Source organism: Pholcus phalangioides, unplaced genomic scaffold (assembly GCF_987345545.1).
Source record: "Pholcus phalangioides strain wild (caught in Gottingen) unplaced genomic scaffold, Ppha-v1.0 ptg000003l_1, whole genome shotgun sequence".
NCBI lineage: Eukaryota > Metazoa > Arthropoda > Arachnida > Araneae > Pholcidae > Pholcus > Pholcus phalangioides.
Window position 1 is genome coordinate 10,326,241 of NW_028301596.1, and position 6,000 is coordinate 10,332,240.

Here is a 6,000-nt window from a genome sequence, read left to right on the forward strand (position 1 = left end):
GTCGTGGCTCCCCTTCAACTACATTTTCAGACGTCTCCCTCCTCAGAAGTATCTCAGGAGTTAAAGAGGGCCGTACGGCTCCTGGTCGAGAAACATTAACAGACTACAGTTCAAGAATCCCTCCCATACATCACGGCACAGCCGATCAAAAACGGAGGGGTCCCGAAATATTATTATTTAGTCCCGTGGACACATCCCTTAAAGATTTCGCTGACGTAATAAGTTACTGCTCTCAGATGAAACCGTTTCAAAAAAAAACCAGCGATATTCTAGATTCTTAGCATACCTCAAACAAGGACTCAGATCCTTATCTGGAGCTAAATAAAATTAAGAAGGAGAAAAAAAAAAAAACACATGCTCTTAAAATGGTGACAGATGTAACACCTTCCGTTTTGAGAAGTAACTGACGGCTTTTAGGCTGAGAGGCCTTATCTTAACAAAATACACGTATGGAAAAAAACAGAGATATAGCCTTTTTTTTTTTTACACGCAGTCACTTCACAACACGTTCTCTTTTGCTGTAGAGCATTGTCTTTTGCACACGCTGAGCGAGCAAAGTGTTTATTTTATGTTTTTTTTTTCCTTCATTAAAAGGCTGGTCTCTCGAACAAAGCCCTTTGATCGTAAAATAGAACAAAAATGCGTAACACTTAAGAGGAAAATCGTGATTGGCACACGATGCATACATACTAACAGAGAAAAGAGAGACATTGATAAACTAAATAAATAAATACGAGTTATATATATTTTCCTTTATTTTCTATTATGTTTCTTTTTTTTTTCATGATGAAAAGACCAGAAGTTCATTATAATATAAGTGTCATTATAATCAAAAGCGTGTTTGTGGTTTTAATCGCATTACGGGCTAAGCAAATTTTGCCATCTTTGTCCATTTTTTTTTTTTTTTGACCCCACTCATTCCTCGAATTTCAACCCGCTTGGCCCCCACCACTGTTAATACGTCCGTCTTCTCTATTGGTCACTCGCCTGCTTGCGCGCTCTATTGGTCACTCGCATGTTTGCGTAGTTTCTTGGTCGCTTGCATACTGTTTTGGTCATTTTTGTCGCACCACGGTCATTTTCTGCACACGAGGGCTAATTGACACACACGACCTACAATCTATTGCCGATTCCGAACGGCAGGCTTGTTTTTTATGCTCGTCGAGGGGGTTGGTGCGCTAAACCCTGGATGGGGGGACTTCCTGCAATAGGAATTTTTTTATTTTTTCTGCGGTCATGTCGCCGTTTCTGTTGTACCCCTGTGTCAGGAAAGTTTTCTGACAAGGACGAACCGGGTATTGAATTCGCGACACCTCTGCACATCCTTTGGTACTTTAGGCGAGTATCTTATCGACCTGGGCTACCGCGCCCTACTGTTTTGGTCACTCGCATGCTTGCGTATTGTTTTGGTCACTCACAAGCTTGCACTTGCTCTAGGTGATCATTACTCTTTTGATTATTCGCATGCTCTTAAACTCCCTAGACTACTCTTTTGGTCGCTCACATGCTTGCACACTCTCTAGATCATTCTTTTGGTCACTTATTGACTTGGTTCTTTAATCTATATGTCACTCTTATACTCACACGCTCTCTGGGTTTTCTCATACTCACATTTCTCTAGGTCACTCTTTTGATCAATCACATGGTTCTTTAATCTATATGTCACTCTTATACTCACACGCTCTCTGGGTTTTCTCATACTCACACTCACTAGGTCACTCTTTTGGTCGTTAAGTGACCCGGTTCCTCGCTTTCTAGGTCACGCTTTTCTTCATTTATATGCTCACACACTATCTAGGTCACACTTTTCATCATTCAGGTGCTAACACGCCATCTATAGATCACTCTTTTCAGCATTCAGATGCTAACACACATTTTAGGTCACTCTTTTCAGCATTCAGATGCTAACACACATTTTAGGTCACTCTTTTCAGCATTCAGATGCTAACACGCATTTTAGGTCACTCTTTTCAGCATTCAGATGCTAACACACATTTTAGGTCACTCTTTTCATCATTCACATGCACTCACATTCTTTTGTTCACTCACAATGCTTGCAAACTCTCCAGGTCACTCGTTCGGTCACTCGATGTCTGGAAAGAGACGGATTTATGGTAGTATTTGAAAATTTTGCGGCGCTACTCCCATGATAATAATTTTCTTGGCAACTCGATCTTCTTCAAATTTGCCGCCTCTCCGAACTTGCAGCCCTGGGCTATATATAGCCCGCTAAGTCCCTGTGGAAATACGCCACTATAAACAATGAATGTTATTAGAAACACGGATAATGTTATCATTCAGGTAGGCCTACTGTTATTATTTTTGCATAACATGGGGAAAAATTAGTTTTTTGTTATCGGTACTTCAAATAACGATATTTTATATATATATATATATATATATATATATATATATATTTTCCCCGTCGAATGTTTTCGTGCGCATTCTGGAGCTAAACTTTAAGCAAACTTAATTTTTCCCCCCGTAAGTTATCGCTATCAGGCTACAAGACTATGTAAGAGGCTTGAAGGTGTTCTCTCCCCACTCCCTAGTTGATAAGCATTTCCGTACTTAATGTCGCAATCAGTCCGTAGTTATTCGCTGTGATCCATGGACGTGTGGAGCTGCTTTTGCAATGGCCCTCCTGTAGCGAAATCAAATGTGTGACGAAAAAGAAAGCCCCTTCCTTCAGTTCTTGATCAATTTCTTTCTTTCAGTTGACAAAATTCTAGTTTATTTTTCCAATTCTACACTTTCTCAAGGATCCGTGAAATGTATTGTACGTTAAAATAAATATTGTAATTCGTGATATGCATTAGGCCGGGATTACACTATATTAGTTTTCTAAAAGTTCTTTTATAAAATTTAAAAAATTCAAACAATAAGATTATCGATCGCATTTGCTTGAATGTAACCTATGAGCTTTATTGGTTGAATTTTTCAAGTTTTACAAAAGAGATTTTATCAAACTTTTGTAGTATAATCCCGGCCTTAGACCAGCGGAGCATCGGTTAAAGTTATGGATGATCCCATCTGATTATACTTTACTTCATTTAGATATTTTTTTATAACGTAATATATTATTATGCTTTGAGAATGTCTTAATGATGACGATCATGAATTGGCAGTGGTTGATGTATCTCCTGAGGCCAACATAAAAGCTTCCATGTTTCTAAGTGCAATATTCGCTGAGGTATTTTTTAATTCAAAAGTTGGAGAAAAGTAATGAAACAGCAGTAAAAACTGACGGAAAACGCTCCTTTCCCTCATTCACGCTTTGATTTCCCAACTTTTCTCAGATTTTTGAATTTCATTCTCAGAGGCACGAGTCCAGATTTTTGTTCCGGGAATTCCTGGACAAAGCCGACTACCTAAATGCTTCTACGATTAGATGGGGGAAGGGGGGGGGGGGTCAAATGTTTTTTGGTTAATCAGCAAATATATGTTCTCTACATTTACGGAATAAGGAGAAACGTGCATTTACCCTGCAGAAATCATTCTCAGTACGAACGCATAAAATTTTCAAGAACCCCCGACCTCTAAGGGCCTTGAAATTTCGTTTAAAATATACTGCAACGTATTAATTTTTATGGAACGACACAAAATTATAGTGTATCCACACAGAGAAAATATTTACCCCCGTAATATTTGGGTAAAAATCCACCACCTTAAAGTCCTGATAAATTTTGACCATTATATTTTTACTGAAAAAATGAAAAAAAAAAATCACTGATATATCTCCTCGAATTTGCACCCAAATCTCACGTAATAAAACTTTTTTGATACAATACAAACAGTAAGAAGTATTATAATTTGACGTTTTTTTGATTAGAGGCAGTAAAAATTTGTAAATTTTTATATTTCTCGCAATTTTTATCAGTGAACTTTTTCTTTTGCTGATATCTTATAACACTTAATTTCAACTTCAGACTCAACCATAGAATTAGTTCTTTTAGACATTCTTCATATAAAGCCCTTTTACGTACCGTTTTTTTAAGTACATCATTTTTATAATTAATACCGGTGAAATTACCGATTCTTCCAGATCTAATTCCTTTCAAGCTCTTATCTGTGGTGTTTGATCAAAATCACAGTTTTGAGGTATAAGAAGCAGTTTCATTGCCACTTAAAAATCAAAATTAAAGCATACGCACAAATACAAATGAAAATATCATACATTTTGTTTAGTCGTACGCACGTATTTGTGCATTTATCTCATTTCTAATTAGTTATAATTAGCAACACTTACTTTTAGATCAAAAAGCCATTTTTTGGAGATATCATGTTCTGACCAAACACCACAGAATTAAGGTTTCGTAAGATCAGCATATCTTATCGAGAATCATGGCTGATCTCATCTTCTCTCTGGAATTCCAGTATGTTATGCCAACTTTGAGTAAAAAGGGTAAAAAAAAGGAAACTGATTAAACATATCGATCGAGCCAAAATGTCTCCGTCTTGATGTCTGCGGACAAAATGTTCCGTCAGACAACGTCGCGACTATTTCATACGATATAATTCACTCATACATAAAAAAAGAGTGTCTTTTGCATCCGTCTCTGTTATAACAATTATTTATAGCTGATATAACCGGTTAATGACCTAATTAACATCAAGTCGAAACTAAAAATCAATTTATTTAAATTGCTTGAGGTAAATTTTGCGACTGAATTGAAATGTGCATATAGCTACTTTACATGCAGTGTGTTTGTGTTGAACTGCCACTGCTGTGAGCCGCCTGTATCTTGATCTCACTAGTAGAATAACACCAAACTTGGTGGGGAGATTAATGAGAACATGGAAATTCACTGGTGGGGGGGGGATGAGCCTCGGGTTTTGGCTGCGCTCACAGTGAAGCGAAAGGTTACGAGTCACAAGAATTGGAACTAGGAAGAAAAAAATGCAAAGGGGTGGGGGAAGTAAGGTCCGCACATAGTAGAAGTGGAGGGGGGAGGAGAGTGAGAGAGAAAATGGCAGGAGGGGTTCTGAAATTTAAGGGTGTGGTGATGATTATCCTTCCACAGAAGAAGGAAAGGGGAAAAAAAGGAAAAAATGGACCAATCAGCAGATCCAGGTGAAAACAAATAGGTTTGTTCAAATCGCGCACCTTGTCTAGTTGCCTGTTTCTTTTTTCCCCCTGCTTCTCGAGTACGAGCGGTGTAAAACAAACATGTTTTGTTCTCATCCTACGCGCTTTCTGCTGGTTGGTCCATTTCGCCCTTTTCCCCCTTCCCTCTTATGCAGAAGGATCATCATCATCATCACACCCTTAAATTTCAGAACCCCTCCGGCCACTTTCTCTATCCTCCTCTTTTACTATGTGCGGACATCCTGCCCTATATGCATTTTTTTCTTCCTAGTCGCAATTCTTGTAACTTGTACCTCTTCGCTCCATAGTAAGCTGTAGATGATGAAGCAGCTAGTGTATATATAGCTGCTTCACCACGTGACGGAATGCCCAAAACTCAACAATTCCATTTTGGCAAAGTACAACCACACAGCCCGTACAATGTCCCGTAGCCAGACATTTCGTTGGGGGGGGGGCAAAGTGGTACAATAATAGATTTGGCCATCTTTTCTACTTATTTCAGTCATTTTCTCACATTCCGGGGTGGACCAGATCCCCCAAATCCTACGCTCTCCCTAAGGTCTTGCAGCCACAACAAGCTTATCTATGGAAAAATAAAGCATTGAGTAGCCCTATAAAAGTCCAGCGTCTAGCTCAGTGTTTCCCAAAGTGGGCAATATCGTCGCCTGGTGGGCGATGGAATGGTGCGGGGGGGGGCGATAGAAGTTACGGATTTAACATGGGATCCTATGGGTTCGGTTCAGTTGGGGGGCGATGAGAGAAAAAAATTTCTAATAATTTTTGATTGAACGAAAAGTTTGGGAAACTATGGTCTAGCTAATTCAACTAAGTATTTAGAAAGAAAGAAAGGCCTGCCAGTTCTCTGCATGACAAATCACTGAAGACGCTGAGAGACAAGGATGGAGATTCGG